This window comes from Haliotis rubra, unplaced genomic scaffold, assembly GCF_003918875.1.
Source record: "Haliotis rubra isolate DU_JTF1 unplaced genomic scaffold, ASM391887v1 Scf1230, whole genome shotgun sequence".
Classification (NCBI taxonomy): Eukaryota; Metazoa; Mollusca; class Gastropoda; order Lepetellida; family Haliotidae; genus Haliotis; species Haliotis rubra.
Genome location: NW_025765149.1, coordinates 2442 through 13663, shown reverse-complemented (window position 1 = coordinate 13663; position 11222 = coordinate 2442).

The following is an 11222-nucleotide window of genomic DNA, read 5'->3' as shown; positions in this document are numbered from 1 at the left end:
CCTTTTTGCTGGTCAGGACCAGTCACTTCCCACTCGCAATCGCCTTAATGTGATTCTTAAAGAAAATATTAACATGAAATGCCAACTGTGTAATGAATATACAGAGACTGTCCAACACCTTGTCAGTGGATGCCCTTCCTTGGCACAAACAGCATATCTTAAGTGACATGATGGCATGGCTCGCTGCTTTTATTACCGTCTTCACCATGCCTCTGGCTTTGACTCTGAGGTCCATCCATGGTACGACCCTGAACATGTCCAGGGTGTCATGGAAAATGATACTTTCAAACTTCTGTGGAATAGGCCCTGCCCTTGTGATCGTTCAAAAAAATTAAACGGCTATTGAAACGCATAGCATGCCAGGGCTCACGTCTGCACAACGTCGTGAGACCATTGGGATGGTCCGTGGGGGAATGTCTCAACGACAAGTGGCTGCACATTTCCACTGCCACCGGAACACCATTTCTGCACTGTTGAGACGTTACCAGAACACAAATGACGTTGGCCACGTTCTGGACGTCCACGTGTAACAACGCCAAGACAGGACAGATGGATAAGGGAGACCCATCTTCGCCACAGGTTTCAGACTGCAGTGATGACTGGCCGAACCATCCCAGGACTTCACCGTATCCACCCCAACACAGTTCGACAACGTTTACGTCATCACGGGATCAGACCACGACGTCCCGCCATACGGCCTATCCTGACACAACGTCATCGACAAGCTCGCCGAATGTGGTGCCGAAATCATGTCCGCAGACCCTTCTTTTGGTGGAGAAATGTTGTTTTCACAGATGAGTCCAGGTTTAACATTTCCCATAGTGATGGACGTCAACGTGCCTATAGACGCGTGGGAAAACGTTATGCACAGGCCTGTGTCTTGGAGAGGAATCCCTTTGGTGGTGGTTCCGTGATGATTTGGGGTGGAATAACAGCACGCCAAAGAACTCCTTTGGTGATTGTTCAGGGCAACTTAACTGGTGTGGGCTACAGGGATCAGATTCTTCGACCTGTGGCAATTCCTTTTCTGCAACGTCATGGCCCTGGGTTAACATTCCAACAGGACAATGCCCGCCCTCATACGGCAAGGGGGTTGCTATGGATTTCTTGCAACACCACAACGTTGACTTACTGCCTTGGCCTGCAAATTCACCGGATCTCTCCCCGATAGAGCATGTTTGGGACGAGATGGATCGACGTCTACGCCGTCTTCCTCATCCGCCAGATAACGTCCTTGACCTTGCAACAGAACTTGTAAGAATCTGGCGTGACATCCCACAAGCCTTCCTTGCACGTTTGATAGGCTCTATGCCTCGTCGATGTACTGCTGTTCTCAATGCCGATGGTGGACATACCCGTTATTGAGCTTGTGACATGGTCGTTTGACCCCTGTCCCGCTTGTGGACTCGTGACGTCATTGTGATTGACTTTTCAATTGAAATTCTCCCGACTTGTTATGGTCTCATGATCCCTCCATTAAAGTTTATATGTACCTTTGACATTGTTATCGTCCTTATCAAGTGGGATAATATTTTGACAATGCACAGTTTCTTTATGTGGATAGTATAGATAAAATGGCTTTGCACAGGAATTATTTTTTTAAAGAATTCAGACGAGGAGAGATCAAGTTGACCTGGAGTGCCCTCAGATGAGAGTATTATTTACCACATGATGATCAGGGCATTTTAACTGCATTTGGGAAATTTAAGAAAAATGTATATAATTTTGCACGTCAGAATGAACGCTCAGGGTGGGTGGAAAATGGACAACACAGAAAACTATACTGAGGGTCTTAATATTGTCTATTTTTAAACTTATTCTATCTGACGGTATGCACCTCTCTCTTCTTCTTTGACCGATATGTGGAAACGTGCTGTAGGCTGGGTTGAATCAAATCCTTCGGCCTCTGTACCACCTGACCTCTGCCCTCAAATGTGAATCTGAATCATCTCTACAAGCGTGTCGCTCAGATGCACGTGACGTCCCATTACTGTCATTCTCTTTCCTGTCGCCCACTGCTGTGGACCTGTGTTATGCTCTGTCTGCCACTGCTGTGGACCCTGTGTGTTACTGCTGTGGACCTGTGTTATGCTCTGTCTGCCACTGCTGTGGACCTGTGTTATGCTCTGTCTGCCACTGCTGTGGACCTGTGTTATGCTCTGTCGCCCACTGCTGTGGACCTGTGTTATGCTCTGTCTGCCACTGCTGTGGACCTGTGTTATGCTCTGTCTGCCACTGCTGTGGACCTGTGTTATGCTCTGTCTGCCACTGCTGTGGACCTGTGTTGGGAAGTGTGTTATGCTCTGTCTGCCATGCTCTGTCTGCCACTGCTGTGGACCTGTGTTATGCTGTGGACCTCTGTCTCTGTCTGCCACTGCTGTGGACCTGTGTTATGCTCTGTCTGCCACTGCTGTGGACCTGTGTTATGCTCTCTGTCTGCCATGCTCTGCTGTGGACCTGTGTTATGCTCTGTCTGCCACTGCTGTGGACCTGTTATGCTCTGTCTGCCATGCTGTGGACCTGTCTGCCACTGCTGTGGACCTGTGTTATGCTGTCTGTCTGCCACTGCTGTGGACCTGTGTGTGTTATGCTCTGTCTGCCACTGCTGTGGACCTGTGTTATGCTCTGTCTGCCACTGCTGTGGACCTGTGTTATGCTCTGTCTGCCACTGCTGTGGACCTGTGTTATGCTCTGTCTGCCACTGCTGTGGACCTGTGTTATGCTCTGTCTGCCACTGCTGTGGACCTGTGTTATGCTCTGTCTGCCACTGCTGTGGACCTGTGTGTGGACCTGTGCTCTCTGTCTGCCACTGCTGTGGACCTGTGTTATGCTCTGTCTGCCCCTGTGTTCCACTGCTGTGGACCTGTGTTATGCTCTGTCTGCCACTGCTGTGGACCTGTGTTATGCTCTGTCTGCCACTGCTGTGGACCTGTGTTATGCTCTGTCTGCCACTGCTGTGGACCTGTGTTATGCTCTGTCTGCCACTGCTGTGGACCTGTGTTATGCTCTGTCTGCCACTCGTTACTACTTTTGCTCTGTCACCACTCGAGGAATCACGAGGAAAGTAATCGACCTTCCCGGAAGAGATAACACTGTGAAATTACAGAAGTTTTTTTTTTTCCTGCCGCTGATCCTCACAGACTGTGCGTTGATTGTATCGGATGGTGTGACCGGCCTCACCGTTGTTCTTATTGTGCCAAATTTGGATGATGAAGCGTTCTCTGTTATCGTGGAATGGGCACAAGAAGAGTGGCAGACAGGGATCGTCAGGGGCTTTCCGAGGGTCCATCCTCATTTCAACATTCGAAGCGAGATCGTCCGTACCAAACAGCTCGCCGTTCATCACTATCACCAGATGAAGATTTCTTGATGCAGCATTAGATTCCTACCTTGGCGAGAATTCCGTTGGTTATTCCGACCCCAGACTTCGAGTCAAGGACGGGACAGGATGACTCCCCCACTTTGGTAGTGAACTTCATACTTCGCAGTCTGTATGAGTGGAGGGTTCACTCCAGTGCATCGCTCTCACACAATTCAACGCTCCAGAGCGGCTCTACTGCAGTACACTTCTGTTTGGTTCGTCACTGCAGGCCAAAGCGACGTTTCAGGTCGGTCTGGCACTTTGTACCAGTGCGTCGCTCTCACATAGTGAAGAAGAGGCCAGTGCACCGTTTCACTTCAGTTCACCTCTCTCGTTCGGTCCAACTCATTAGCCAAGTGCGCTGCTTTCCATTGGATCAGCTTTTTAGTCAGTACACGCTTACTGTATGGTACGGCGTTTTAAACGACTGCACCAGTCCCGGTTGATTCAGTGCTTTAGATCACTTGACCGAACCGGATCACAGTACCGTAACAGATGACCTTTCGATCCAGATCGTCGAACCAACTTAGATCTCAGAACTGATCCTGGTAGCCGAACCATACTAGATCGCCGCTCCAACAGTATTCGCAATCCGACAGTGTTCGCCGAACTGTCAGCATTCACCGAAGCATCTGATTACCTTTACGCGCCTACTGTCTACGGGACTTTGTTTGCTAGTTCGCAAACTACATTACCTACAGTGACTTTTTCTACTGTGAGTTTACCTTCAACAATTTTGGCGTTGATATCTCAATCTACAGTTTCTACCGATGTTCAGCTTCGTTTGGGGTTAGTTAGCCTTCCTGCTTCTGCGGTGCCTAGGTGTACAGACAGAGTGTTCAGTCCAATGCGGTGCTTTTATTCAGTTCGACGCTTCAGGGCGCACCTCAGGTTTTGATTGGCTCGTCTGTAATAACCAATGCGCCGCCTCAGCAAAGCACAGCGCTTTGTCTCAAGGCACTGCTTTCATTCAATCCCATGTTATCTACTAGTGCGTCGCTCGTATTCAGAGCGCCGCTTTACTCCAATGTGCCGCTCTCTTATGTATCAACGCTTTCATCCAGTCTGGCACTTCCAGAGAGTGGGTCGTTTCTGCTGGTTGTATAGAGGTAGTAGTAGCTATGTCAGTAGTGCAGGCCTCTAAATTACGGCTGGGATTGATGATCCCGGATCTTGAAGATTCCTCCGTGATCTACCTTCCGATCTTCACCTTTGATGAATGATTCGATTCATTGAATCTACCCTTCGACGTTGATATCAGCTCTACAGCCACTTGGTTTGGCATTAATACCAGCTTAATATTCAGGAATATTTACGACGCTTCACTGAGTCCTGTTAATACAGATTACTCGTAGCAGCGTCACTGTATGATGACAAATGGAAGAATTTTGAAGCGTACTGCAAGGCGAAGGGTATTGTATCTCCCACTACAGCATCGCCGCAGATTGTTGCGGAGTACCTCCAGCATCCTAGAACTTCCAAGAAATTGAAGGGTTCTACCTGGCCGCACTTAACACAGTTATTGCGCTGGCTATGGGTGTGAAGGTGTCAACTGCCCCTGAGCTCCAGTCTCTCCTCAAACTTAAGTTGCTGATCAATCCCTGAAGTTAGGGCCACCAACCTGGGACCTTTCGTTTGTTGTTAATCATCTCACGTCAGAGGAATATGAACCTCTGGCGGAGAAGGACTCATGGTTCAAGCATGTCACGTTTAAGACTTTCTTCTTCTCCTGGCTCTTGCGACTGCTGCCCACATATCTGAAGCTTCACGGACTGAATGTCACCCCGGTTGCACTTCGGGAGGACCAGTCATGCCAAAGTCTTCCCTGGTTTGAGGTGGGATTTTGTCCCCAAAAACCAATTGCCTGGACAGCCCGGACAGACTATTCGCCTTTCTGCCGCTGTATACTATTATGGGTCCTGACGACATTGGGGATCTCTCCCTATGTCCTGTCCGGACTCTACGGACTGTCTTTTAGCTATGCGTGTAGAACCGTCGTAGGTTACGCAAGACACTGTTTATACCTCTGTTAACTGCCTCATCTACAGAGGTATCTGGTACCACACTAGCATTCTGGCGGGGCGGTGGGGTAGCCTGATGGTTAAAGCGTTCGCTCGTCAAGCCGAAGACCCGGGTTCGATTCCCCACATGGGTACAATGTGTGAAGCTCATTTCTGGTGTCCCCAGCCGTGATATTGCTTGAATATTGCTTAAAGCGGCGTAAAACCAAACTCACTCACTCACTGGCATTCTGGATACGATCCGCCATCCTTCGTGCCCACGCCTATGCTGACCTTCCTCCTCCTACTATGGCCAACCCTCATAAGACGAGAGCCTTGACCTCTACGATGGTGCTACACAGAAACTGCTCCTTTCACGCCATCATGGAGGGTTGTTTTTGGAGATTGGACACGGTCTTCGCCTCACAATACCTTTGGGATCTCTGTCTCTGACGTGGAAGGTCTATTGGTTCTGGCACAGCAGTTGTCGTCGCTCGTAAACGCAGATAAGATGCAGTTCCTACCTTCGTGTCAGTCTTGCATTCTCTATATCAATGAAAGATATTGATCCTATCTGTCTTGTTGGTATGGATTATATTTGGGCATAGATCACCTCACCTAGCTGGAACTAGGGCGTGTTAGTACTGTCATACCCATGACTCGATAGACTGTGAGGCCAGTCTTGTACTACATGCTGATGTTGTCGACACTCCACTTGTTGACCTCTACTCTCTGAGCAATCATATAAGCGAATTATCCACATGATTTTCGAAGCGTTCTGCTCCTAGGTGCTTTCACCTTAGATAAGTTAGAGTTGGTACTGAACGTTAAACGAGTTGAGCAACCGGGCTGTTCTCCTTTCGTCGCCTTCCAGCGTGTGTATGTGGGGGATAGTTTCGAAGCAGGGGCTGTCAGATTAAGGTCTTCGACTTTAGTTCACTGGGGTCATCTGACAAATCGCGGAGAGGCAGGGCCTACTTGCCAAACTGTCCTTTTGCTTGTCATTAATTCGGGATCGCCCACACCCTAGAGGTTTTGTGCTGTGTAAGCCAAGGGTTATCGCTTAGAAGCAACCCATCACAAGTTCGGAGTTAGCATGTCAGGAGTTGGTGCTTTCTCCAGGTCTCCTTGTGTTATACAACCTCACGGTTGTAGAGTTGACACAGGGTAATCTGCGGACCACCATCCAACCGTGGGATAATGAATACCGTGAGATAGGATAAGTTTAAATTTGGAAATTTTACCCATAAATTGTATATTGTATACTTATCTCACGCGATGGATTACCTTACCTGCACCACATCACTGATTTCACAGGAGCTCAAAGGGACGTCACGTCATTATTTGAACGATCTGCACGCTTATAGAGATGATTGACAGTTCATGCTATCGGAGTGGGGCAGAGGTCATGTGGTACAGAGGCCGAAGATTTGATTCAACAACAATACAGCACGTTTCCAAATATGGGTCGAAGAAGAAGGGAGGGTGCATACCGTGAGTAGGATAAGTGTACAATATTATACAATTTATGGTTAAAATTTCCATATTCTGTGAACATGCTACTTTCTCCACGAATGGCCTTTGAACATTAGATTCTGTGACCTTTGAAGCACATGTTCTAGAACCGTACACACGGTAACATTGGCTACTGTCACTATTTGTTTAAAAGATAAAACATTTTATCATCTGTACGTTATGTGTATACAACATGTTTGCTCGCAGAAAGGCTCTATGACGTTTAATTATCAAAGTACACTCTTTTATCTGGATATAGTTGTATTTCCTGATCGTTTTACCAATGTAGACATTCATACTACTTCAGATTTGTTTTATTGGTGATATGCACACCAGTTATCTGTTTTTCACATTCGCATATAAAATGCAAGGAGATAACGCTTTCCTGTACAAATGTAAAGTTGAACTATGAAGAAGCCAAAGCACTGTTCATTACAAGTTTAATAATATTCTAAACACAGATATTGGCTGACGATTTCATATGTTACGTACGTAAAAATCCTGTTTCAAAGATCTATGTCTCACAGTGGTAGCTGATCTCTTACGTGTTGCGTGTATCACGTGCACGATATTTGAAGAGATACTCACAGTGAAGAAACCAGTGAGAAACAAAGTTTGGGTTAAAACCAAAGAAGAAACACTAACATGGACTTATCCTACCACCTTTACTCATAAAGTAAACTAATCAAAAGCCCCAAAATTTCCCGCATACTTATTAAAACAAGGTAATAACTAGAAATAAACTGAGGGGCAAAGAAATGCTGGCTTCTGGTGCACCATCTAATAAAACATATGCACAAGGTATGTCAGCAGATATCATTGTATTTCACGAACACAACAATTAACATCAGGTTGACCGACTTTAACAACCACATGATGACATTGTAAGGAATAGTGAGCATTCATTAACAACATGTGTTGGATTGTCCATAATTCGTTCACTTCCATTTCATGTTACCATTACACAAATTAGTTAAAGTCACGCATTCCATCATCAATAGCGAGTATGTCTACCTATAGCAAGTATGCAGTCCCTGACGCGATGTCGTACAGACGTTACCCAGTCCCCTCACAATGGCTGGAGTGATGTGAGCGCCGCTGTTTTGCGGTGCCTGCGTCAACGTCTGTATCATGTGGACGTTGCTGACGTTGCCCAGAATCCGTCTCCAAAGATGGTCCCAGAGGTGTTCTATGGGATTCATGTCAGGGGATCTGGCTGGACACGGAAGAACTTGTATGTTGTTGACATTGAAATACTCTCTGGTAACACGTGCAGAGTGTGTGGAGTGGCGTTATCCTGTTGGAATAGCGTTCTTGGGTCAAGACCTGGTTAATGTGGCAATTCAGCGTTGAGGGTACCATTTGTAACCACCAGGTCGGTCTTAGTACCACCACAAATGCGCTGCCCCAAATCATCACACTTCCGCCGCCACGAGGATGCACTTCTTGGACGCAGCAACGTGACGTTCGTTCGCCTCTACGCCGGTAAACTCGCACTCGGCCGTCAGCACTGTAAAAGCTGGAACCTGCTTTCATCCGAAAACACTCTGTCCCAATGTTTGTCTTTGCCAGCGTTGCACAATGCGAGCCCACCTCAATCTGTTGAGTGGATATTTGCCCGGGTCAAGGTCATTCCCCTAAAGGGTTGGTAAGCTCTCAAACCAAAATGGCGGAGACGTCGGATACACTGTCCTCCTGCTGACGGGGGTGTTGTATAGCATCTCGTGCTGATGACGTCTGATGAGGAACCTGTCACGGAGGTGCAGCAGACGAAGAATGGCGGTCTTCGTTGGCCATGGTTACCCGTGGTCTTCCACTTCATGGTCTGTCTGATGTCCGACCAATATCTGAGACGTTTCATCATCCCTCTCAATTGTGGTTTTGTGGCAACACATGATTTGTGCAACTCTGGCCTGAGTTTTGCCCCATCATACAACATCCCTATCGCTCTCTCTCGCTGCTCAGACGTCAAACGTGACATTCTTGTTGGTGAAATCCAAACCATTCAATGCTAGGAAGGATTCTGGGCATGATTTTATCACCGATCCTTGCAGAATTTCCCTTATGCATTTTTTCTCGAAAACCCCGAAAACCCACATTTCACCCGAAAGTCGTGATGCGAGATTCAATACGAGGCCAAAGAAGAAATGACCGTTACGTTTGGGAGAATGCTTTTTACAATGTATCTCGCCATGAAGGTAGGTGTGGATTAAGAATTTATTGTCAATGTTTATAAAACCAGCGTTTCTTTTGCCCTGAGTTTACATTAAAACCCTGCTGACATTGCAGTGTTCTAGCACTTTTGTCTGCTATGTAATATTGTGTGGTTTGAAGTCTAACAGTGGGGAATCAACATGGAATGGCATTGGGCCAAAACAAGGATCCCTCAAGCAGAAGTAGACATCAGTGGGTGGATCGATCCATGCACCGGGATGCCGTTAGCACGATGATACAGAAGACGCATATATAACGATGGAACTATAAGGAACACCAGTCTTGACTATACCCAGAAACAAATTCCACGTTGTCAATTTCAGTAGTTCCCCAAGTTCAGACTCTGGAGGACTCTCCGGTGTACAGTATGTCACCACTACATGGCAACAACCTTACTGCAGCAGGCCAGATGCGTACGACCTCGCTTACAAACCGTGGAGTGAGTAGGATTTTTAAGCCGCTTTTAGCAATTCCAGCAATATCACGGCGGGGGACATCGGAAATGGGCTTCACACTGTACCCATACGAGCCTTCAACGTGACGGACGGGCTTCCATGGCATCGAGGCCCATTACAGGCCGTTGAAGATCCAGCTACAAAGTTAGCATGAGAAAATATATCTCGTGTTTCATGGACTGCTGGTGAAGAGCAAAACAGGATCAATCAGAAGAAATATGTTGAGGAGTTACGAAGATGGCGCTATCCGACGACATTCTTGCATAACGAGGGGCGCACCGGGTGCACAGTAAATAAAAGTAAAAGATACTGAATATGTCATCCGTCATGGCCTCGAGTGACTTCTTTGCAGTGGCATTTTTCGTTGATATTTACGATGGACAAGCAGCTTCGTAGTAGGGTGTATGGATGGTTGAGTAGATTCATCCACCCACCCTCCCACATCAATATTCGCTTTCCATGATGTTCTCACGTTGTTGCCTCTTGTGTAAAACCTCATCTATAGTACAACCTATTATTGACATTGGACACAGTAAAGCAGACAAAGAAACTATTCCCATTTCCACAACCATACGCAATCGCAGAAGATGTTTGAGTTATTCGAGGCACTGCCGATCACACAACAGGAAACGATATCGTCATCATATTCCCCTATTGTCACCTTCAATAGAACAAGAGCTACAACCATATCTTTCTATGTCCCGGGACACGTAGTATTGTCCTAAAGGGAGGTAATCTATATGGTTATCAGTTATGGGTTCCAGTTCTCCAAGGAACATTGGGAATTTACCACCTTCTGGTTCCCGTTCCAACGAAGACTGTCATGTACAAGGTCCTGTCTGGTACTCAGCGGCTGTATATAGCCAAAGATGGACAACTAATGGTGGTTTAGTTAGAGCCCATTGATGTGTTAACCACTGGCATATTATAGGATTGTAGCATGTCGCCGTTGGAGTGGGGTTTAAAAGCGTCCAGGGGAGCGAGGTTGATAAAACCTAACGAGAGACGTAAAACTGTACTAATTATCTTACCTAATGTCACAAATCTCTCTTTGCCAAACTTTCAATATTTGAGAGACTGTAACACATGATCTTCCTCCAATGTAACCAAGAAATATGAATTATGGAATACAATTGATCACTTTTGCCAGCAGTTTCCATCCAAGAGGCGTGGAACAAAACTATGCAGCCAAGATAACAGAACATGAAACACTCGATGGCACACATTCCTGCAAGATCGCCTGGAATTTGAACCAGATTCTGCTAGAATCCATATTAAACTTGTTCCGCAGACTTTGGAATATGAGTATTATATAATATATCTCTACCAGACCTGAGTATGCACTTTTAAAATTGGAATGTTTCCAGAAACGCCACCAGCATTTATTATTAGCAATAAAGAGTTCAATGATGATAAAGAAACACTAACTAATATATTGTACAGCTTTAGCTGATGCAAAGAAACATTCTCCATGAGCATCTGTTGCTGATATAGCATCTGACGATTAATGCAGATGAAAGTCAAAATTGGCATTTACTAAGTTGGTACCAGAATGTAGGCGCGGGCTAAATTCATTGGATGTGTATCACGTGTTATAAGCTCCTAGAGCCTGAGATCACTGCTCTATCTATAGACAGTGATCCACATACAGCGACTTAATGCTCACCAGAATCATGT